The sequence below is a fragment of the Sapajus apella genome, unplaced genomic scaffold (assembly GCF_009761245.1).
Source record: "Sapajus apella isolate SASKATOON/1434 unplaced genomic scaffold, GSC_monkey_1.0 scaffold137, whole genome shotgun sequence".
Lineage (NCBI taxonomy): Eukaryota > Metazoa > Chordata > Mammalia > Primates > Cebidae > Sapajus > Sapajus apella.
Window position 1 is genome coordinate 1028593 of NW_022437077.1, and position 23704 is coordinate 1052296.

At 49.4% G+C, this 23704-nt stretch overlaps 1 protein-coding gene and 1 long non-coding RNA gene across 2 annotated transcripts in view; one reads left to right on the plus strand and one right to left on the minus strand.

Moving 5' to 3' along the window:
- The window catches only part of CDH22 (cadherin 22), a 135589-nt gene that overhangs the window by 17986 nt on the left and 93899 nt on the right, over positions 1-23704 (plus strand). The gene's annotated exons all lie outside the window — the stretch shown is intronic.
- Positions 16891-23349, minus strand: LOC116540271. Its single transcript, XR_004264367.1, has 2 exons — positions 22219-23349; positions 16891-20217 (listed from the first exon to the last, which is right to left on the minus strand). It is a non-coding gene; the product is annotated as an uncharacterized LOC116540271 (long non-coding RNA).

Genomic DNA, 23704 nt, shown 5'->3' on the forward strand with positions numbered 1-23704 from the left:
TGTCTGTAGCTTCATGAATTCTCTGGCACATTGGGCTGGGCTTCTTCCTCCCCATCTCCACCCTAACCCCCTTCCTCTCCCCTAGAGTCTGCTAGAGCCAGAGATAGCTGTGAGCAGCTCTATCCAGGGGAGGGGGACACAAGGGTGCCTGCACCTGACTCTACAGCTCAGGCCCACGTCACACCAGCCCTCCCCCTTAAACACTCATATCCTGACTCCTGGCCCACTTGGATTAGCCTTGGCTAACCCTTCAGAGAATGGATAAATCCTCCAGCGTGGGGTTTCTCAACCTCAGCACTATTGACATTTGGGGCTGGACAATTCTTTGTCGTGGAGGCCTGTTCGGGGCATTGTAGAATGTTTAGCAGCATTCCTGGCCTCTACCCACTAGATGCCAGCAGCACCCTCCTACCCAGTTTTGGCAACAACCAAAAATGTCTCTAGTCATTGCTAACTGCCCCCTGGGCAGCAAAATTGCCCCTGGTAGAGAAAAACTGTTCAAGAGCTTGGCTATATAATGTGAGCTACTGTCACATACTGTCCTGGCAAAGAAGCTTTAAAAACCTAATAAATGTCCTGAAGTTGAACCCCTCAAGATGATGCCACCTTCAACTTTATCCAGTTTTCTCACCAAAGTTTTAGTTCCTTGACCCATCCTCAAAACCAGTTGACCATAAGCATTAGGCCCAGCTCCCAAACACTCAGCCCTAACTAGAATTCTGAATATTAACCTTAAATCCAGAACTTCAGCCTGTTTTCCAAACTGCAAACCTTCATTCAGACCCTAACCCTAAACTCTTGGCTCTTTCTAAAACTTTAGTTTCCTGAACTTCCAACATAATTCTAAAGCCACAGGTTAGCTCCAAACATGAAGCCCAGTGGGAAACCTACACTTCTAGATCCTTCCATCATCAGCTCCTAAATTTTAATCCCTATCCCTTCTGGCCTCTAAAGATTCCTTGGCTCACATTTCTAGCTTCCTCCCCTCACAGGTGACCCCAAGTCCTTCAGGAATGGCAGGAAAAGTTTCAGTAGGCAGCTCTGTCTAGCCATAGCCCCTCCTTCTCATCACCCCAGACAATCCATCTGGAAATTCTATTATTATTCATTTGTTTATTCAAACATTTGATGAGCACCCACTCTGCATACTCTGTGTTGGACACCAGGAAAGTCTGGAGAATTAGATCCAGTGGCTTCCGGCTATCTGCTGTGGGAGACAGACAAGCAGACAAACAGGAAGACAAACAGATAAAAACTATGCAAGTTGCCGGGCGCGGTGGCTCAAGCCTGTAATCCCAGCACTTTGGGAGGCCGAGGCGGGTGGATCACGAGGTCAAGAGATCGAGACCATCCTGGTCAACACGGTGAAACCCCGTCTCTACTAAAAATACAAAAACATTAGCTGGGCATGGTGGCGCGTGCCTGTAATCCCAGCTACTCAGGAGGTTGAGGCAGGAGAATTGCCTGAACCCAGGAGGCGGAGGTTGCGGTGAGCCGAGATCGCGCCATTGCACTCCAGCCTGGGTAACAAGAGCGAAACTCCGTCCCAAAAAAAAAAAAAAAAAAAAAACTATGCAAGTCATTCAAGAAATATCCGCTGAGCACCTATTATGTGCCATACACTGTTCCAAATGCTGGGGACACCGCATCAAGAAAAAAAAGACAACACTCCTAAAATCATGGCGCTCACATTGGAAAGAAAGGAGGCATCCATTATAACATATCAGATAGTGATAAGTTCTATAGAGAAGGTGAAGAAAGCAGGGTGAGGAGATAGGAATGGCCTGGGGAACTGCGGAGCTGTTTTATCTCAGGTTGTCAGGGAAAGGTACATGGGGTGAGCCATATAAGCAGACCCTCAAAGGAAGAGAAGGAGAGAGTGAGCGAGGCAGACATCAGGGGCAAGGGTGTTCCCAGCAAGAGGACCAGCAAGTGCAAAGGTCCAAAGGTGGGATCATACCTGGTCTATTCAGAGAAGAGCCAGAGGGTCAGTGTGGCTGGGATAGAGGGAGAGGGGAGGTAGGAAACGGTCAGAGAAGTAACAAGAAGCCAACTCGTGTTGGGTTTTATGAGCCATTTTACTCTGAGTAAGACAAGAAGCCAAAAGAATTTTGAGAGGAGTGTTATGACCGGATATATGTTTTAACACCATAACTGAGAACAGTCTGCAGGGGGCCAGGGCAGAAGCAGGGAGATGGTTAGGAGGCTGTTGCAATCATCCAGGTGAGAGATGATGGTGGCCAGGACCAGGCTGCTAACAATGAATGAACGTGGCAAGACTGGCCAGATTCTGGATCTATTTTAACGTAGAGCTGGCAGGATTTGCTGATGGATTGGATGTGGGGTGTGAAGTCAAGACTGACGTCAAAGCTTTTGGCGGAAGCAGCTGGAAGAATGGAGTTGCCAGTTACCAAACTGGGGAAAGCTGGAAAGGAGCAGTTTTTGAATTTATTTTCTCATTATTTGTGTGTGGTGGGGGGTAGAACTCAGGAGTTCGGTTTTAGACGTGAGGGTTTTGAAGTGTCTTTTAGGCACCCACACTGAACAGGCTCTATGTGTTGCGTTTTGGAGAGACATCTGGGTTGGACACACACATTTGGGAATCATCAGCAAATCCATGGGGTTTCAAGCTGTGGGGTTGTATGTAGTCATCTTAGGAGTGGGTATGGACAGAAAAGAGGAGTGGCTCAAGGACTTTGCTCTGGAACCTTCCAAAATTTGGAGGGAGATGAGGTGGAAATAGCAGAGGAAACTGAAGGAGCCAAGAGCTTTATGAGGTACAGGGTTCTGGGAAAGGTGTGGACACATAGGGGAGTGAGACCAAACCTGGGGTAGGCAGGGAGGGCTTCATATACTGAAGGGTACATTGGAGCCTGGCTTTGAGTGATTCATACAAAATCCACCAGACAAGATCGAGGAAGGACATTCTCCCTGGAACAGTACATGCAAAGGCTCGAGGTCTGCAGACATTGGGGCATGGCAAGCTACATTCGTGGTTCCTCATCCTCCAGACTTTCTACTTCCCTGTCTTCCCCAAATCAGTGAATGGGGCCACCTCAAAGTCTTACTGAACAGGTCCTCGTCTTGCACCTCCCCATAGCATCCCTACTATGTCCCGAGGATTCTGCCTTCTGTACGTCTCTAGAAATAACCCACTCCTCTCCAACCTCACTACCCCCACCTCCTTCAGGCCACTATCATTGTTCATCTGGACAACCTCCTCCTCTCCCATGTCCCTGTTTCCTTCTCAGCCACCCCATGGGGGACCCCAGCAGGTAAAGGGGCGGACGCCAGTCTGCTCCACAGCCACGGTGGCCTGGGTGAGTTCCAAACAGAATAAGGTTCATGCAATCCTCTGCTTCAGAAACTTTCAACAGCTTCCCATTGCTCTTAGGATGAAATCTAAAATTTAACAAGGCCCACGAGATCCTGCGCTGCGTGGCCTCCTGCCTGCTTCTCCCGTCTCATCTCGGCCTTCCTCCCCATCACTCCTGATGTGCCAACCTCTCCGCTGCCTTTCAGGTTTCTCAGCTTGACAAAATCTGTCCAGCCTCAGAGCCTCTACCCAGGCTGTCCCCTCCATCTGACTGCCCTCACCCTCGCCACCCCCACCCTCCAGTCTGCGAACAAATCACTTTCTCAGGGAGTCCTTCCCAAGAGCCCCAGGCTGGCTCGAGCTCCCTGTCAGATGTTCTCCTTGTACCTTTCTTTTATACTCATCGTCACACGTTTTAATGAAGTCGTGAGTTAATCATGATAACAGCTAACACTTACGGAGTACTTCTTGCTCCACAGTAAACGATCGGAAGAATATTGAGTGATTCACATATCTTCTTAGCTATTCAAATCCTGACACCACTCTGTGAGGTAGCTACCGTTATTATTCCCATTCTACAGAGGAGGAAACTGAGGCCCAGAAAAGGTTATTCATGCAAGGTCACACAGATGATAAAGAGCTAAACTGTGACACAGACCCAGGCAGCCTGGCTCCAGGGCTCACAAATGTCTCTTTTCTGCTTAATATTAAACTCCATGGGATGACAGACCATGCCTGTCTTGTTCACAGCTTCATCCCCTCCATCCCTCAGAGGGCTTAGTAAATGTTTATTGAATGAATGGATGATTGATTGAATGGATGAATAAATGAATACCAGTTTGAGCAGCACAGGGCTCCATGGTATTGGAATGCAAGCAAGGAGGCTGGAGCCACAGAAAGGATGAGACGTGAAGGGCCCCAAATGCCAGACAGATGAGTCTGGACTTGGATCTGGTCCACGGGAGCCATGAGGCTTTCTTGAGCAGGGGAGGGCTGAGCTCAGATAAGGATGTTAGAAAGATCTAGCAGCTGGCTGCCATGGAGGAAGACCAGAGGTGGGGTCCTTCCCTGCCCAACAACCAGGCAAGGCTGGCACCCACCCCCTCCCCCTCGGCCCTATTAGCATTCTGCATGTGGCTGGGCTCCTCAATTAACACAAAGGTACAGTCATTCATTCTGACTGGTAGACTTCGGGGATCAGCGGATGGGGGCTGGCTGCGCAGGGCTTCTGCTGGGAAGGCATGTCACAGCACAGCGGCCACCGAAATGAAAAGCTATTAATAATGATCCTGGAACTTCACTCCCATCAGCTGTTTGTTTAAAGGTGTTCCATACTTGGAGCCGCCTGATTTATGTGGGCAATAATGTGCCCTGGTCGGTCCGCACTTTTTAAAGCAGCGCTAATGGGGTGAGACCGAGACCCCAGGGGATGCTGGGGAATAAGGCTCGAGGGCCAGGCGTCGTCAGATTTGGACCTCAACTCCCTGCCCTGTATCAGAGGGGGAGAGCTGAAAGAGCCAGGGAGCTGGGTTCAAATCCAACTTGAGCATGTCTCTTTCCCTGTCTGAGCCCCAGTTTCCTCATCTTCTCTTTGAGTAAGAAAACATCTGCCTTGCAGTGTTGACAGGAAGATCCCATGAAAAGCATACAGTAAGTGCTCATAATGTCTTAGTTTTCTCCCCCTTCTCTTTTCCTTGTAGAAAATCTCTCCCCACCACCTGCCAGCCCTCTCCAGGAAGGAGAAGCGTTCACTCCACTTAAATGTTTATCGAGAATTTACAATTGTATTTGACATTTAAATTACTGAAGGCCTCACAAACATGCTGGGAGAGATGAGATGCTGTGTCGTGCCCATTGTAGAGATTAGGAAACTAAGGCTCAGGGGAGGAAGAGATATGCCTAAGGACACACCTAAGAGACATGCCCAGCTCAAAGTCCGATACATAGGTGTCCCAAATGGGCAGAAATTGTATATATTTTATTGACCCCCAAGTACCCAGCACCTTGCCCAATGCCTGGTGTATCACAGGAGCGCAATGTATGTGTGTCACATTGAAAACAAAAACTGTCTGAACCTTGGCTCTTGCCTTAGAGGTCCAATTCCCTTTCCATCATTTCATCTCAGTGGTAGAAACAGGAGACCCGGATCCTGTCCCCAGCTCTGAAGTAAGTTACTTAAAGGGGACATTGGATCAGCACTACTGATGTCTTAGGTTTGATAAGTTATTTTGTGTATGGGTGTTTGGGGGTGGGGGTGTCCTGGACACTTTGGGGGTTTAGCAACATCCCTGGCCTCCACCCACTAGGTGCCAGCAGCAGTCTCTCAGTTGTGATAAGCCAAGATGTCTCTAGACATTGCAAATGTCCCAAGGGTGGCAAAGTCCCCCCAGTTGAGAACCACAGCACTAGGGACTTTCTCCAAATGCACAAATTCTGCACAACAGAGCTTTACATTGTTGTTGGGGGAGTGGGGGAGACTTGGCCTGTGACCCAGAAAAAATGTCATGTTGACATTTTCACAAAGTCCCGCTTTCCCATTTGGCCTGTTCGAGAACAATTCTTTGGCAGAGCCAATCACCAGGCAGTTCTGCTAACAACGCTGAGTTGGTCCACAGACCGATGGTGACCAGGCATGCAAACACAAGCTTCCCAGAATGCACTGCAGCTAAACCTGGGAACCAATGAGTCCCTACCAGGTACAGGGGCGAAAGACAGGTCTGGAGCTGTTGGGGATGAATGAAGACCAGGAGTGATCAGCACTGGGTACCGTGGTCAGGTTGCGGTTCAGAGGACAACCCGAGCAAAGATGGAGAGGCAGGAATGAGTGCTGATGAGAAGTGAGCGAAAAATGATCTGTGCCCATCCCAGAAGGACAAACACCTTTTAGACTTCCCCTCCCACTTTCCCACCTAGTAAAGCTGCCCCATCTCAGCAGGGGACACAGTTTCTTCTGGCTCCACCTCATCCCCTCCATGCCCCCGTCCCACTGGGACCTCTTACACAGAGGTGGTCTGGAGGGACAGAAATGGTGTGAGCTTTGGTGTCAGACATCATGGGTTCCAGTTTCAGATTGGAAGCTACAGCCCTGTGGCCTTGGCTCACATGAACAAGGGCAGTATTCAAAATACTGAGCCACTGGACCATCACAGTCACTGATCTGTCGGAACAGGTGACACTTGAAAACAACTGACAGGGCTAGCTGGACATTGGCCCGGCCTCTGAATCTGCACCTCCACCTCCGTACCTCTACCTCATGGGGCTGTCGGATGAAATGGAGATAAAGCACCCAGCACAGCACCTTGCATACAGCAGGCATTCAATAAGTGTTCCTTGGCTTCCCCCAAGGATCCCAGAAGGTGTTGAGATCTGAATTCCCTGCAGTGGGTCCCTGCAAAGATGTCATTCTTTCCAGATGTTGAGGAAAGTTGTGAACTGCTTCTTCTAGCCAGGGCTCAGGAGCAGGCAGTCTGAGAAGGATGATTTGGGTGCAAAAGACATCAACTGCAATCAGGGCTCACCTTTGCCCCCCTGGGGGTCTTTGTCCTGCCCAGTGACCCTGGAACGCCTCCCTGTCATGCACTCCAGGAAGATCTGGGTCTGTGCTTCGGACCTGGGCCATCCAGCCCCTTCTCAGTGTGTATAGGCAGCTTGTCACTACGAAATCCATTTTCTTATCTCCTGCCATATCTATTTTTCTAATTCTTACTTAACGAGCTCCCCTGAAAATAAGAAAATCATTGGAACAATTTCCTTAAGTGTGAAAGATTAGTCTGAAATCGGCATTAAGGGGACTAATTACCTTCATTCTCCCACCTTTCCGACAGCCGTTTGTTAGCTGCGAGGACTCATTCATCTGCTGCTCAGGGAAGTCAGGCAACATTTGGCTGTGGTGGGATCCTCCGCTCCTGCTTTGGCTCACAGGGTGTGTGTATGCGTGTCTGTGTGCATATGTGTGTGTGAGACAGAAACATGGAGAAATGGATTGGGGAGCAGACAAGAGCAGAAAAGTCCAGGACTCCATGTGAAGCTGCCCTTTGAGACTCTTTGGTGATGGGGCTGGGGTTGGAGGGCAGACATCCAACTCAGAATCAGGGGTGGGTGGGTACCTGGGGAGGTGTTGGCATGAGCCAGCCACACGCAGTCTGCCAAGCTCCTAGAGGCCTGGATTCCCTGCCACCAACTCACTGAATGACTAGGGGAAGTCTCTGTGACTGCAGGCCTCAGTTTTCTCATCTGTAAAATGAGGGTCATTTCTTGTAACTACAGTAATAACAGCAATGTCCATCTTCCATGGAAGGCAGGTACCACATGGTGATTCCACGCCCTCTTCATCCTCACCATAGTCCCGGGAGCAGCTCCTATCATTAGCACAGCGTACAGATGGGAAAGTGGAGGACCAGAGATGTTAGGGAATGTGCCCAAGGTCACGCAGCTGGAGTCGGAATCTAAGTCTGTGTCATTCTGGATCTCATGTCCTGTCCACTCTACTCAGACTCCAGACCTCCCCCTGCTCCCAGAATGCATTTCCAGTGCACTTGGAGGCTGAAGACAGGTGACAACCCCAACCCGAACTCCTACCACTTGTGTGATCAGAGGTACATCCAGGCATCTCCCTGAGCCTCAGTTTTCTCCTCTGTAGAATGGAGACCGTTATGCTTCTTGCCGTACTGGACGTGGGGGGCACCCCGTGCTGTACTGCATGCTGTAAATGGAAATGAAAGGATGTGGAAGGCAAAGGATGGCAGTGGAGATGGGCTAGGAAGAGGCAAGAGCTGCACAGTCTGTGGAAGCCCCGGGGCATGAACTCGAGTCTCTGGACTCCAGGCTCCCCTAGACCTGGCCAGCTGCTCCCACTCCTGTCCCTAGCTTTGAAGAGGCCGCCTTCCTAAACAAAGCTGAGCAGCAAGAAGGCTTGTGATGAGGGAGCAAGTTGACAAATGGTGACGCCCAGAACTAGGCAGGGATTATGGATTCCAGCGTCCAGCCCTGCACCTGGCAGGGGGAGGGGCAATCACCCACTCACCCTTTCCTCCCCCGGGGAGAACTCACTGGGGGAGGCGAATAAGCTCTGGGAAGACCACGGGAACATCTTCCAATTTCCATTTAACCACCCGATATTGAATTATAAATAATTCATACACCTGCCAAACATTTGATTAAAAGAACCCAGTTCGCACTGCATTTGTCAAGGGGTAAGAATTGCATTTGGTGTTTTTATTTTAATCTGTCCTTTAACTCTTTTACGAATATTTATTTATACTTGGCTGTCAGGTTTTATTCTATTTGCCCTGATTTTATTCTGGCTGTAGCTGGCATTTTTTCCTTTCCTTTTTATTTTGTCACTTCTGCCTAGTAGTCACATATTTGAAAGCCCAGAGGTAATAAATAAGGAAGCGAGACTCCTTCCTGCTCTCCCAGGGCACTCGGCCCCACCCATCTCTGCCCACTGTGTATAGAGACCCCTTTCTCCTCAGCGCTGCTCCCACCCCCTCACCCCAGGCAAGTCTACGCTGGAATCTAACCCACCAAATCCAGGGTCTCCTGGGCACGTTGTATTCATTTCTGTCCCTGGATCTTTGTCTATCCTGTTCCACGACTGTTCTCTTCTCTCTTTGCCAAGCATGGTGTAGGCACTCAATAATTATTTTTTTAATGAATAAATGAAGCATCATCATCAGACTCATCAGTATCGGTATGTTTGGGGACAAAAAGGAAGGTATTGGTATTCAAGTCTAGTGACAGGAGAAAGCTGTCGTAGTGGACCTTAAAGCCATCTCCTGCTCTGCCACTTACCAGCTGTGTGAATTTCGGTAAGATACCTCCACTGCCTAAGGTCTGCATTCTGTCATCTGTAAAAGGCATCTGTAAAAACAGCACCCGCATCAGACATTGACATAAGAATTTGTGCGTGTGCCCCACACATAGTAAGCATTCAAAAGGCAGGAGCTGCGATTTTTTTTTTTTTTTTTTTTTTTTTTTTGCGGGGACGGAGTTTCGCTCTTGTTACCCAGGCTGGAGTGCAATGGCGCAATCTCGGCTCACCACAACCTCCGCCTCCTGGGTTCAGGCAATTCTCCTGCCTCAGCCTCCTGAGTAGCTGGGATTACAGGCACGCGTCACCATGCCCAGCTAATTTTTTGTATTTTTAGTAGAGACGGGGTTTCACCGTGTTGACCAGGATGGTCTCGATCTCTTGACCTCGCGATCCACCCGCCTCGGCCTCCCAAAGTGCTGGGATTACAGGCTTGAGCAGGAGCTGCGATTTTTATGATAAACTGTAAACTCCCTCTCTCATGTCCTGTCTGTGTTCCACCTGTCCTCCCTGCCTTTCCCTTGAATCTGAAGGTCTGGGCATCTGTGATATTATCCTGAATGCCAGGTGTGGGTCGACAGATGTGTCTGTGACAGATGAGGAAAAAGAAAAACTGACCATTTCCCTTTGTTGGCTACCTGCCTTCGCAATAACGCTCTCTGTGTTTTTTGGAGGGCTTACATGGGTCGGTTTGTGAGTTGACATAAAAACTTGTTTCTGCCAAGTGATTCAGGTGAGCTGGGAATTTCCTTGAGACCTATGTCAATGCTCCCTGAATACAAAGGCAGGATGTTATATGCCCAAGAAAAGCTGTTGACAAGGACAAGAGAGTATCAGGGTAGGCGTATGCAATTTTTTTCCGTTTACAAAACACGTCCTCATCTACATCACAGGTTTTCTTTCAATCTCCAGGAAAATCCTAGCATCTTTCAAAATCCAGTCCAGCCACCTGACTCTTCCCTGGCTTCCTCCAGTCGCCCAAGCATCTCACAGGATTAGAAGAGATCTCAGGGCCCCATCTGCCACCTGAAGGGTTCACCACAGCCTGCTCAAAGGCCTCTCTGCCTCCAGGTGGTCTCTCTGCCTCCAGGCGGTCTCTCTACCTCTGGGCTTCCCTACCAAAGCCACATTTCTCACGCACAGCATGTCCTTTCAGAAGTCTATTTAGCCATGTCACTCCCTTGATAAAACCTTCAATGGCCCCCTACTGCCCTTAAGGTAAAGTTCAAGATGGCCCCAATGAGCTGACCCCGGAAATCAGTTGAGATTGGGAAGACCCTTGCTTGTGAGTAAGTCTGCCACCTCAGTTAGATTGTGGTGACTTTTCCTGTTGTCATCAGTCCTTTAAGCCCACAAACTTTCTGAAGCCAAATCACAAACTTCCCTGAGAACCTACTTTGTGTCGGGCACTGTGGCTCACACAGCATTCAGGGTGAAGCCACACACTGCCCAGGGCTATCCAGGCCCCTGCTCAGAGTTGGAGAAGCTGTTGGAAGAGGAAAAGAGAGCAGGACGTAACATTCACTGAGTGCCCAATACACACACTTTGCCCACAGCAACCTGCGAAGTAGGTCTTATCTTACAGAGTGATGAAGTAGCTTGCTCAAGATCACCTTAAGTGACAGAACTGAGATTCAAATCCAGGTTTCTCTGAGTCCAATAGCCAAGGTCTATCCTTGGCACCACACTGCCTCCCAGGGAATAGTGAGTGAGGGTCTCAAAAGAGAAGTCAGCCCCCAGACCGTATGGCTGAGGTCTTCAGGGCCAGTTCAGATGGGACTGTAGTACTTCTGCCTGGAGACTGCCAGCCCCGCCCCGAGAAGGTGCTCAGAGGACCCTGCCCCCACCATCATTATCCTAATGACTACAGTGGCCAGCAGGCAGTTTAAAACGTGTTGTTTGTAATCCCAGCACTTTGGGAGGCTGAGGTGGGCAGATCACGAGGTCAGGAGTTCGAGACCAGCCTGACCAACATGGTGAAACCCTGTCTCTACTAAAAATACAAAAATTAACTGGGTGTGGTGGTGTGCACCTATAATCCTAGCTACTCAGGAGGCTAAGGCAGGAGAGTTGCTTGAACCTGGGATGTGGAAATTGCAGTGAGCCAAGAACACAGTACTCCAGCCTGGGCGACAGAGGCAAAAAAAAAGAAGAAAAAAGGTGTTGTCGTTGTCATCAGAGCCTCACTCTGCTACCCAGGCTGGAGTGCAGTGGCATGATCTCGGCTCACTGCAACCTCCGCCTCCCGGGTTCCAGCAATTCTTCTGCCTCAGCCTCCTGAGTAGCTAGGACTACAGGCATGTGCCACCACGCCCATCTAAATATTTTTTTTTTTTTTTTTTTTTTTTGAGACGGAGTTTCGCTTGTTACCAAGGCTGGAGTGCAATGGCGCGATCTCGGCTCACCGCAGCCTCTGCCTCCTGGGTTCAAGCAATTCTCCTGCCTCAGCCTCCCGAGTAGCTGGGACTACAGGCGCGCACCACCATGCCCAGCTAATTTTTGTATTTTTAGTAGAGACGGGGTTTCACCGTGTTGACCAGGATGGTCTTGATCTCTTGCCCTCGTGATCCACCCGCCTCGGCCTCCCAAAGTGCTGGGATTATAGGCGTGAGCCACCGCGCCCGGCCCCATCTAATTTTTGTATTTTAAATAGAGATGGGGTTTCGCCATGCTGGTCAGGCTGGTCTCGAACACCTGAGCTCAAGTGATCTGCCCGCCTTGGCCTCCCAAAGTGCTGGGATTACAGGCGTGAGCCACCACACCCAGCCCGTTGTTTTTACCCCAGAGCTTGAAGCAGCAGAAAGAGAGACCCAGCCTATGGAACCAGACAGCACGAGGTGTGACTCCCAACTTGTCCCCATGACACATATGTGACCTGGGACAAATCACTGCAGCCCTCTGTGCCCGGGTTTCCTCCTCAGTCACACAGAAATTATAATCCATCCCTCAAAGTCTTGTTGAGAGGATGGAGTAAGGTCACATGGGTAAAAAAAATGCTCTGTCAACTAGAAAATGAATTACACATTCTCTCTGCATGTATAATTTGATCCTCCAAACAATTTAGTAAAACAGGCAGGGCAGAAATTATTTAAATAAAGTTGTTAATTTCTTCTGAAAATAATTTTCATTTTATAAGAAATACATGAATCCATTCTCTTAGAAATCAGGGCACTGTCGATGAAGCTGAAGTCCCTTCCCCACCACCTCCAATCTGGTCCCCTCCCACTTCCTCAGTGCCAGCTCCTAGGATGAGCTTAGTATGTATCACTGCAGACAATTTTTAGACTTTAGCATACATTATATGTACCCACAGAAAATAACTAGCATTGTTTTGTGGTATTTTTAATGTAAATGGATTCATACTGATGTATCACTCTGCAATTTGCTTTTTTCTCTCCAACAACGTTTTTGAAAGCTATCAATGTTGTCATATATAGCTCCGGTTCACTCCATTTAAGTGGCTGTGTTCCACGGGATGAATGCACTCCATTTTATTTGTCCAGTCCCTTAGTGATAGCCCTGTATGATGTTTTCCCTGTTCCCCTCATCATCAGCCATGCCACGTGACCATCTGTGTACACATCTCCCCCCACACACCCCGATATTTCTCTCACACCGACTCCTGAGTCATGAGTTTTTTGCGTTTTCAGTGTTAATAGACCAGGGTGGGGCTTATTAATAATGATAATAGTTGTCATGTACTGAGCTTTTGCGATGTTCTAGGAGAGCGTGTGCACGTGATCTCATTTAGCCCTGGCAGTAAAACCACATGGGAGCCAAGATTCTCTCCAGTTGTCAGAAGAAACCGCTGAGGCCCACCCGGAAAGATGCAGGATTTACTTAGAGCCACATAGCTGGGTTGGGACAGTGTCTGGACCAGAACTTGGCCTTCCTGAGCCCAGATCACCCCCCTCTCCCCAGCAGCAGTCTCTCCCTCTGCTCTTGAAGACTTAGGGCAAGAATCTCTGGAAAAATTAACTGGGCCATTCTGGACCCAGAGCCAGGAATTCACTAAATGGCTGGGTGCAATGGCTCACACCTGTAATCCCAACACTTTGGGAGGCCAAGATGGGAGGATTGCTTGAGGCTAGGAGGTCAAGACCAGCCTGGGCAACATAGTGAGACCCTGTCTCTATTCCTGCCAAAATTCGTTTATATTAGCCAGGTGTGGTGGCACACGTCTGTAGTCCCAGTCACTTGGGAGGCTGAGGTCAGAGGATTGCTTGACCCTGGGAGGTCAGGGCTGCAGTGAGCTGTGGTTATGCCACTGAACTCCAGCCTGGGTGCCAGGGCGAGATCCTGTCTCAAAAAATATATAAATAGATAATAATAATAACAATTAAAACAATACAAAAAATCCGCAAAATTCCAAGTGACAGGTCCCTTCTGATGATGTGAAAGGTGGCTGTCTAGATCATCTCCGGGCCAGGAGGTCCAGAGTTTTCCATAATCCAGACGTCGGCGGTTGGAGCGGCAGAGGCAGGACTGGAAGGGGCATTGAGCCATGGAGTGCTAGTCTCCTGGAGCTGAAACAACTTTTAAGGAGAAACTGAGGCCTGGGGCAGAGGTGGGGCGGACTTGCTGAAGGCCACGCAGTGCGCCAGAGATGTGAAGGACCAGAAGGCTGCCTGGGCCCAAGGTCTGAGCCGCTGAAGGACCTGCAAGCCCAGGCCGAGGCTGGTGGCCCACATGAGAAGCAAAGTCAGGGTCTGTCCCCAGGAGCGTAGCACTGGAGGGTGGTCCCCCAGAGAAGCCCAGGGCCTGAGGCCTGCTTCTGTTCCCAGCTCCCTGGGGCCCCCACCCTCTGACCACCCTTTCGCTCCTCCTCCTTCTCCTCCTCCTCCTCCTTGTCACCTGTCATCGCAGAGGAGCCTTCCTTCCTCTTGTCTCGGCCAACGCCTCCTGCCCCCTACCTTCTGCCTGGATCTACACTTTCGCCCCCACTCATTAGCACTGAGCACACTCAACTCTCTCCTTTAAGAAAACCCTCCCTCGGCCCTACCTTCCTCTCCAGCTACCGCCCCCTCCCTCCTTCCCTTCAAAGCCCAACTTATCAAGTTGTCTTCGCATCACTCTCCCACTCACTGCTCAACCCACTCCAATCTGGTGCCCGCCCCCTCCTCATTACAACCATCACAGGTCACCGGCGGCCATCCGGTGCTGTCACTGAGGACGCCCTGATCCTCACCTCAGGAAGCCCTTCCCCCTGATCTCTTATGAGCGCTGGACTGTTGGGGGGCAGGCCCTTCTCCAAACTCACCCCCCTGCGATGTCCTCCACTCCACTGTCTTCTGCTGTTCCTCCCGCCTCTCTGACCACCCTTGTCACTCACCTTCACCATCTCCCCCACCTGCCCTTTCATTGGTTAGCAACACTTATTATTAGTTATGACAAATACAAAGAACTATAGAGAAAAAGACAAACAAAAATGACCTGAAATCTTACCAACCAGTCACTCCCTTATTCATTTTTTGCAAATATCGATGTGGTGGGTGTGCCACCCGCATAAGCGCATGCTGTGCCCACAGAGAGGACAAGGGAGGCAGTGACAGCGCCTCCTCACCTGACCTGCTGCTCTGCCGAGGTGAGCCCTGCCAACACTATCTTCTAATGCCTTCTAGAAAAACGCTTTGTTCATACACCACCATATATGTCTTGATATTACGTTTGTTTACCCCAAAGGGATGATTCTAACAGCCTTTGGTGCTTCTGCCACCCTTTAAATCTTGGGGCTGTCCTGGGCCTTTTCTCTTTTTTTAGAGGTGGAGTCTCACTAAAGGCAGGGTCTTGCTTTGTCCCCTAAGCTGGTCTCAAACTCCTGGGCTCAAGAAATCCTCCCCCCTCAGCTTCCCAAAGTGCTGGGATTACCGTTGTGGGCCACCTCACAGGCCCGGGGCCTTTTCTCACTCCTCACGCTGCCTCAAGCCAGCCACCTCAGCCACCCCGGGGGGTCTTTGTGATGATAAGACCTGATTCACTTCCTGCCAGCTTGAATTTCTTCTCTGGATTCCAGACCCACAAAATCGACCATCTATTTGACATCTCCACTTGAGTGGAGAAGCTCACACACTTTGTAGATCTGGCATCTTCCCTGGAAAACAGAAAACTGTCACTTTCTCTGACCCTGCCCACCTCCATCTCCCCAAATAACGCCATGGGTCACCGCAGCCAGCAACCTGGGAGTCACCCCTGAAAGTCCAAATCATCATTAGACTGTGTCTGCACACTGGATACACCACTTAGGTTTGTGGAGCCTCATCTGTAATATGGAGATGACAGCAGTTCCTTCCTCCCAGTATGGTTGCTGATGTGTGGATCAAAGGAGATAGGACCTGGATGGTGCTCGGGGCAGCCCTCCCTGGCAGAAGTATCTGCTCACTAAATGCTGTCCGTAACCCCTCCTTATCCCTCCCTTTGCTGACCACCTACATCCAATTGTCCACGACTGCCAATTCTCCCAGCTGGACTGGCTAAACCATCTTCCACCCAGCCTCCCTGAAGCAACTCCAGCCCCTCCAGTCTGTTCTGCTCTTGACAGCCGAAGTGATCCTTTAAAAGGTAAATCTAATCACTGTCACTCCCTTGTTTAAAAGCTTCAGGGATCACCGACATGTCTAAAGTCCAGGGTCTCTCCTGTGGCTTCGGGCATTGCAGAGATTCAGCCAGAGAGCTCCAGCCATGTGCGGCCAGCATCTTCCCTGATTGGTGGGTGCCCCACTGAGCTCACTGCTACATATTTGGATGTGCCCAAGGTCCTCTGCAGCCTGGCACTAGCAATCACCTCACCAGCATCTCTCCTCCATCCCCCTCAAGTTCATATTTCAACTGGAACAAACATCTTCTGTTTCCCCAAACAGGATGACACACTTTCTCCCTGACCTCTAGGCTATCATATATGCTGTTCCCTGGGCCTGAAACCCTTTCCCTCCCACCCCCACCTGGCTAATTCCTTCTTACCTAGTAGGTCACTCTCCTGGAACACCCTCCCTCATCCTGCTCCCACAGCAGCCTTTTGTAAAGTTTCTTTCACTCGTGATTTCTTACCGATGGGGCTAAGAGGATTTCCCTCTATTACTGGTTAATTTTTTTTTTTTTTTTTTTTTTGCCTATGGCCTCTGCCACTAAAATGCAAGGCATCTAGGGGTGAGAGACTTGCTCATTCAATGCGCTTCTGAATGCTCAGCTCCTGGCACAGAGAAGGCGTTCAGACAACGTTTGTTGAATCGCTTATTAATTCAACCACTCAACAAATATTTGTTGAGCACCTTTCTGTGCAGGTACGATTCTATGCCCTAAAGATACATCAGTGAATTGAACCAACAAAGATTCCTATCCCCTTGAAGCGTGTGTGCTAGGGAGGAGAGAGGGAGGCAAAAAATAAGCATCATAAATAAGTAAATCACATAATATGTTAGAAGGTGATAAAAGCTATGGAAAGTAAAGAATAGAGAAAGGGGAGTTGGCAGAGCCTTGGAAGGGGGCTGTGATTTTAGGTGGAGTGGTCGGGTTGCTTTTCATGGACAATATGACATTTGGACAAAGATAGTCAGATGGCAAGGGAGGGAGGCCCACAGATATGGGGAAAGGAGCACCCAGACTCAGGGAACAGCTATTGCAAAGGAATCAGGTGGGAGAATGCCTGCCAAGAAAGGAAAACCCAGCAGGCCAGGGGGACTAGAGCAGAAGACGGGGGAGAAGGGGAGCCGACGAGGTTAGAGGGACCTCAGGGGTAGATCACATAGAGCCTTATAGAAACACTGGCTTTTGTACTGAGAGAAATGGGGGCCACTTTTCCCAAAAGTTTTACTGAGGTATAATTTACATGCTGTAAACTTCACCCATTGTAAGCATACAGTTCAATGAGTTTTCATAAATTACAGAGTTGTGCAACCACCATTCAGTTACAGAACATTCCTTTCACCCCAGAAAGAGCCTTCGTGCCCATCTGCAGTCAATCTCCATCCCCACTGCCAGCCCCAGGCAACCACTTCTGTTTTCTGTCTCTATGGAGTTGCCTTTTCGGGACATTTGCTATAAACAAAAGCATACCATATATGCTTTTTGTTTTGTGTTTCGCATCTGGCTCCTTTCATTGAGTATAATGTTTTGGAGGTACAGCCGAGTTATCACAGATATCAGCAGCGCATTCCTTTTTATTGCTTAATAGTACTCCTCTGTGTGGGTATACCACATTCGCATATCCATTCACTGAGGGAGAGGCTTTGGGGTTTTTTTCTGCTTTTGGCTATGTTGAATCATGGTGCTGTGAACATTTTCATACGAGCTTTTATGTGGACATATGTTTTCATTTCTCTTGTGTAGATACCTAGGAATGAAATCGCTGGATCGTACAGTAAATTTATACTTAACTTTTAAAGAAACGACCAAACTGTTTTCCAAATGGCTGCCATGTGGAGAATAATCTAGAGTGGAACAAGGATGGAAGCTAAGGGTCCAATTCTTTCATTAATATCATTAATTAAATAAATCCACTGGATTTAAGGGGAAAGGCGTTAGAACCGTCATCTGTAACCTGGGTACATGGTGTCCAGGTCGGCACCAAAGACCCTTGTTGAGGACCTAGGCCAGGGAACCCCTGGCTGCAAACCCAGCCTTCCCATCCCAGAGAGGAGCAGAGAGCCCTGTTGTACCCCTACCCCTCCCTCCCTGCTGCCCAATCCTCAGAAAGCTTCCACGCAGCCAAAGCGTGAAAATTCCCAGTTTAAAGAAGAATCAGCATCAGGCATGACTGTTGGAAGTTGCGGAGCCCTCTCCCCCTAGGGAGATGACAAAATTTTCTTTGCAATTAAAATTCCTTTGAAACTAGGACCAAGGAAAATGCAGAGGAGAAAGCGTTTTAAACTAAGGGAAATGCTCTTCTGTAGCAATTACCATGTGTGCATTTCAACAAAAGCTGTTGCCTCCTCTCCCCACTCTTCCCTCCTCCCAGTGGCTGCAGGGAACTGCCCCAGCGCAGCTTGGCTTCTGCATTCACACTGGGCCCTGGGGCCTCCGTTGGCCCCTTTCCCTGGCTGGTCCCTGCTTCTCTGCCCACTCCTAGCTCTTGGATTCCTCATTCATTCCAGTCTTCATTTCAGGCCTTTACTTACAATGTCCACTTCCTTTGAGTCCTTTCCCAAGCCAGTGGCTCATCTGCCAAGATGCAGTTCCATCCTTGTACTCACGTATCTGATACCCCCGCCATTGTCTCTCCCCATTCCACGGGGGTCTTTCCCTGCTCGGAGCTCACAGTCCTGCCTCTCTGCACAGCTCACCGAGCTCTGAGCACAGCTCTCTCTTAGCATCTTGGCCTGTGGGTATGATGATCAATGCATCGGAAAGAGTAGGGACATTAGACACCTGGGCTTCCTTCATTCATTTAATTAACAAATATTTATTGAGCCATAATGATGTGCCATGCACAGTGATGAAGTCCTAGGGATTAGCCATTTCTGTGTTTAGCAACAGGAGGTTAGGTTTTTGGGGTCAACCCTTCAGCTAAAAAGGGCCAAGAATGCTGAATAAAATATAAAAAGCACCTTATTAAAGCATTAAAGAGCTGACAAGTAAGCTCTTTGTAAGGAATTATTAGGTCAAAACTGAAGGAAAAACAGAAACCCCAGAGAAGTTAGAGAGCACAGAAACTGCTTTTGTCCTCAGGGCATTTGCTGATCCTAGAAAATCTGAATTTGTTTTTTGATGAGCTCACGGCATAAGCGGAATTGAAATCCAAGTTCATGGCCTGAACAAGGTGGGAAATCAGTTGAGAGATTCTCACCAAAATAAACTAGAATGCCAAAGGATTCACCCTCGGGGTAAGGGTGAACCAGAGATGACCCAGCCTTGAATCATGGATTGGAAGCCTCATCCACACAACTTTGGTATGCCAGGGAACCTCAAGCCTCGAACTGTATTTAATCACAGAATGATAACACCCACAGCCATATGCAAATGCTCAGTAGAAGAAAATACCTTTATCCTGGGCTTCAAATTATTCCTTAAAATAAAATTTCGAGTACAATGGCCAACATACAGTCAAAGATAACCAGACACACCAGAAAACAATGCGTGATGAACTAAGCACTGGCAGTACAATGTGAGCAAACAAATGACATCCCTTGCTTCATGGGACTTACAGCCCAGCAGGGAAGATAGACATCAACACTCTTAGCAAGGATACCAGCAATCTCTGCTCGTGGAGGCATTTCCGTGTCCTCAGTTTACTTTGCTTCTCAACAGGTTTCATCATGCTGACCTCTAGTTCCGCTCTTGGTTTCCATGACAGACTCTTGGATGGCCTCCAACCTCACTGGCAGCTTCTTCTCAGTCATCGTGCTTCCTTCTCCTCCTCTGTTTCATCTCTGATGGTGGTGTGCCCCAAGGTTCACTTCAGGACCTGTTCTCTGTCTCTCCCCAGGTGATCTATTCATTTCCTCAGCATTAAATATCATCCACATGCTGATGAATTGCGGAGTTATGTCTCCAGCCTGGATTTCTCCTTGGAGTTCCAGACTGTTTCATCCACTGTCTATGACACATCTCAACATGCATGTCTCAGGAACATCTCAAACATAACACATCCAAAAAAGGGTTGCTGCCTCCCTAAGCTTGTAAAAACCTAAGCGTCTTCTTAAATTTCTGGTTGGAATTAGAATGGAGAGGGAGATGATGTGAAATGGTCAATTTAGAGAGCTATTTAGAAGGTGGAGTGGCCCAGACTTCACCATTGCCTTTTGGGGGTGCAGCAGTGGAGATGCCATGCCTGACTTCCAGCCATCTGGCCTCAAACACTTGACAGATGGGGGTGTCATTCACCAAGATGGAAAACCCCAGAGAAGAGTCAGTTTTAGGGAAGAGGAACATGCACTTAGCTTTGGACATGTTGAGTTTGAGGTTTTTTGGAGGCATCTAAGTGGAGGCATGAGAGGGCAGCTGTATGTTTCTCCCTGAACTTCAGAGGAAAGGTTAGGACTGAGGATACTAAGCTTGGGAGCCATCATAGTATTGATGGTAGTGGAAGCCATCAGCATCAGTGAAATTGCCCAGGGAAAGAGTGAAGAGTTTGCAGGTGGGATAGAAAAAGACACACCTGCAAAGGAGATGCAGAAGGCATTGTTAGAGAGGTGGTAGGGAACCCAGTTGTTTAGTTTTCTATTCTAAATGCCGCTGAGAGTCACGTAAAATAAAGACTGGAGAACATCCATTGGGTTTAGCAATATGGCAGTCAAGGTGACCTTAGGAAGCCATCTCAGTGCATGTTGGGAGTAGAAGCCAGATGGCAGTGGGTTGAGAAGAGTAGGAGGTGAATAAAGGAGATAGTATGATCAGGCAGTTTTCTGAGAGGTTCTGCTATTAAGGGAAGGGGTTGGGGAGTATAGGGCGGTGTGTGCTTGGTTTTGTTTTTTAAAGATGGAATCTACTTGAGCATGTTTAAATGCTGATGCCTACAAACCTCTTAAAGAGGGTTGAAGGTAAGAAGGGAGAATCCATCGTGTAAGGTTTCTCAGATTCCAGGAAGGTGTACATGGTCTCAGACAAAAGGAGGACCATTTCCTCTGTTGCAGAGAGGAAGAAGAGAGGATGGACAGGGATGTGTTTCCTCATCTGCAAAATGGGATAGTAACAGCGCCCACCTTGGAGGGCTGAGATGCGGCTTTGATGAACGGATGTTTACAATGGGCTCAGCCCGGGGTGGTCCCAGCAGGTGGTACAGGCTCCACAAACAGCAGCTGTTATTCATTATCTTCCTCTTTCATGACTGCTCCACTCTCGCCTGTGGGGAATAATAATCAAACCTCACTTGGTTACAGCACTTGACTCTTTCCAGAGGATTACTTTTATATTCATCAACTATTCGAGCTTCACAACGAACCTGGGATTCCTGTTCCCTGTTTTACGGAACAGGACGCTGAGGCTCAGAGAGATGAGGTGGCCTGCCCAAGGTCACACAGTTGGTAATAACGAAGCTGGAAGTCCAGCCCAGTTTCCATGGCCAAATTAGTCATCAGTATTAGATATCATCATCTACATGATGAATTGCAGATTTATATCTCCAGCCTGGACTTCTTGGAGTTTCAGACCGTTCCATCCATGGGGTAAAGGTGAACACAGATTTAGGTTCTCACTGCCCCCGCACGTAGCCCCTGCAGTATAGCCCTGTATGTGAACTCCATTTCCTTCAACACCTGCACTGTCTCCTGGAGAAAGGATATCCATGACTAGAATCCATAGCTTTAAACTCAAGAAAAAGAGGATTAAGGTTTGAACAAGGTGCCAGTCTCAACTCGCTTTCTTGCTCCAGCCCGAGACCGGAGATTAGGGAAGAAGATGCCTTATCTGCCAGCTCTATCACTTGTCAGGAGAGGGAATAAAGTAAAAGCCCCTCAGGCCTGGCTCAGGGCTGCCTATCTGTCACCCCAGATGGGGCCCTGCTCACAGTCTGCTGGGAATGATTTGGCCAAACTGCACTGCACCCTGCAGCCCCAGCAGGCCCGACCTGGAGATATAGGACCTGTGAAAAATATTCTCTCCCTCTCTTTTCCCCATCTGTTCCTGGCACTGCCAGGTCAGAATGAGTGTTCCCATCTCCAAGATAAGGCCCAGCCCGTAGCAAGGTGCTCAGACTGGCTGCCCCTGCCTTTTCCGCTCACGTCACCCCGGCTCTCTGAATAGCGCTTCCTCCAAGACCTCGCTCAAGTTCTTCCCTCTGCCTGGAATTCCTTTTCCCTTGGCTGTATATGGCGAACCCCTACATATCCTTCAAGGATCAGTTCAAACGTCTCCCTCTACAGGAACCTGACTCCCTTGGATAAAAGCAAGTCTCTTTTGAGCACCTACTACCTACGGGTGCCTGGTTGGGGCTCTGGGGTATGGAGGTGAATCAGACCTTGGCCCCTGCCTCCAGAGGTCCAGGGTTGCAGTCCAGTAGGAAGAAGTCACAAGGCTGGAAGTCGCTGAGGAGGTAGATGGGGAAATGGGAAGTGACAATCCCCAGGGGGTAAGCTTAGGGCAAGGAGAATGGTGACCTCAGGCCCCCGGTCCAAGAATGAAAGCAACAGGCCAGTTTCCCTGGGGGAGCAGGCGCCCTTACCTGTCCCTGGCAGGCTGGCTCCTCTTGTCATCCTCTGTCTGCTCAATCACCCACAGTGGGCCACGTGGAATGGACAGCGGGTGCACGGTTCGGGGAGCCCCTGGCTCGGAGCCTGGCTCTGACGTCAGATGCTTGTGTGATCTTGGGCAAGTCACCTCTCTGTGCTTCGTCTCCATGGCAACATGGCAAGAGAAATAGTCTGCCTCACAGGGCTATGTGAGAAGTAAATCGATTACATTCGTGAGACACTTAGCATGGTGGTTATCAAGCACTTGACGAAAATTAGCTAGGCTCAGTACTATTTATTATTTTATTGGCAGAAGATTTGGGACCCACGCTGTCAACTCACCCTGTGCACTGGAGAAATGTGCCCCCTCTCTGGGCCTCTCTCCATCAGGAAAATGAGGAGTCATGGATTTCCAGCTTTGATATTCCATGATAGGAACGGAGACAGGGCTGGTAATTGAAGCAGGATGGGAATGAATAAGAAAGACCCGGGGCAGAGCGGGACACTGAGCAGCAAGGAGACCCCAGGCAGCCTGCTGCGGTGGCGAGCCGTGAGCCATCAGTTCGCAGAAGAGAGTTAGCAGCCAGATCACAGAGGGCACTCAGTGCCAAAATAACCTTTCTGAGGAGTCACAGGGCCTGATCAATCATTTGGCAACTGTGTCTAATTGTTAGAGAGATAACAGGCTGTCCGGAGAGGAGTGATTTCCCCAACGCTAGGGGAATGTAAGCAGGGACTGAGATCTAAGAGACATTCAAACAACCAAAAGCAGTGGCTGGGGAAAGAAGGACTGTGCCAGAGTGCTTAAGCACCTCAGCCCCAGAGTCAACTGCTTCCTTGGTGTGTGACCTTGACGGTGCCCTCATGCTCCCTGGCCCCAGTCTGCCCACCTATAAAATGGGGGTGATGATGGTTATTGTGAGGGTGAGATGTGTTAGTGTTGAAGCGCTCATGATTGCTGGGGTTACTATGACTTCTTGGCCTTGGCCTCTGAAGCCCATTCCTGCCACATCCAGCCTCTCCCTTCTTCCATCCTAGAGGAAAGCGGCCGGCCACGCAGGAGTCTGGGGCTGAGGAGGCTCCAGCCTGAAGCCTCCCTGAGGAGCTTGCCATGGTTACCAGCTGCCTGCAAAGAGAGGCCATAAATCCCGAGCCTGGGGTGGTGGGAGGGAGGGAACCCGTGTGTGGGGCGGGAATGGGGGCAGCTAAGTGGAATTGAATCTTGTTTAAGGAGGAGGCCCACGCCTCCCCGGGCCTGTAATTTACTGCGAGGTTGACAAGATGAAAGCGGAATTTTCAGTGGCATAATCGCTGGGACCTCGGGGAGCTGCGGGAGATGAGCCGCAAGGCAGGCAATGGCCGCCAGGCTTTAAGCAAGATCTGGGGCGCTGATCGTGCTGTGATCACAGCAGGCGACAGACCAGGGCCACAGACCCCCGGAGCAAGGCCAGGCCCGGCTGGATAAGCCCAGGCTCAGGC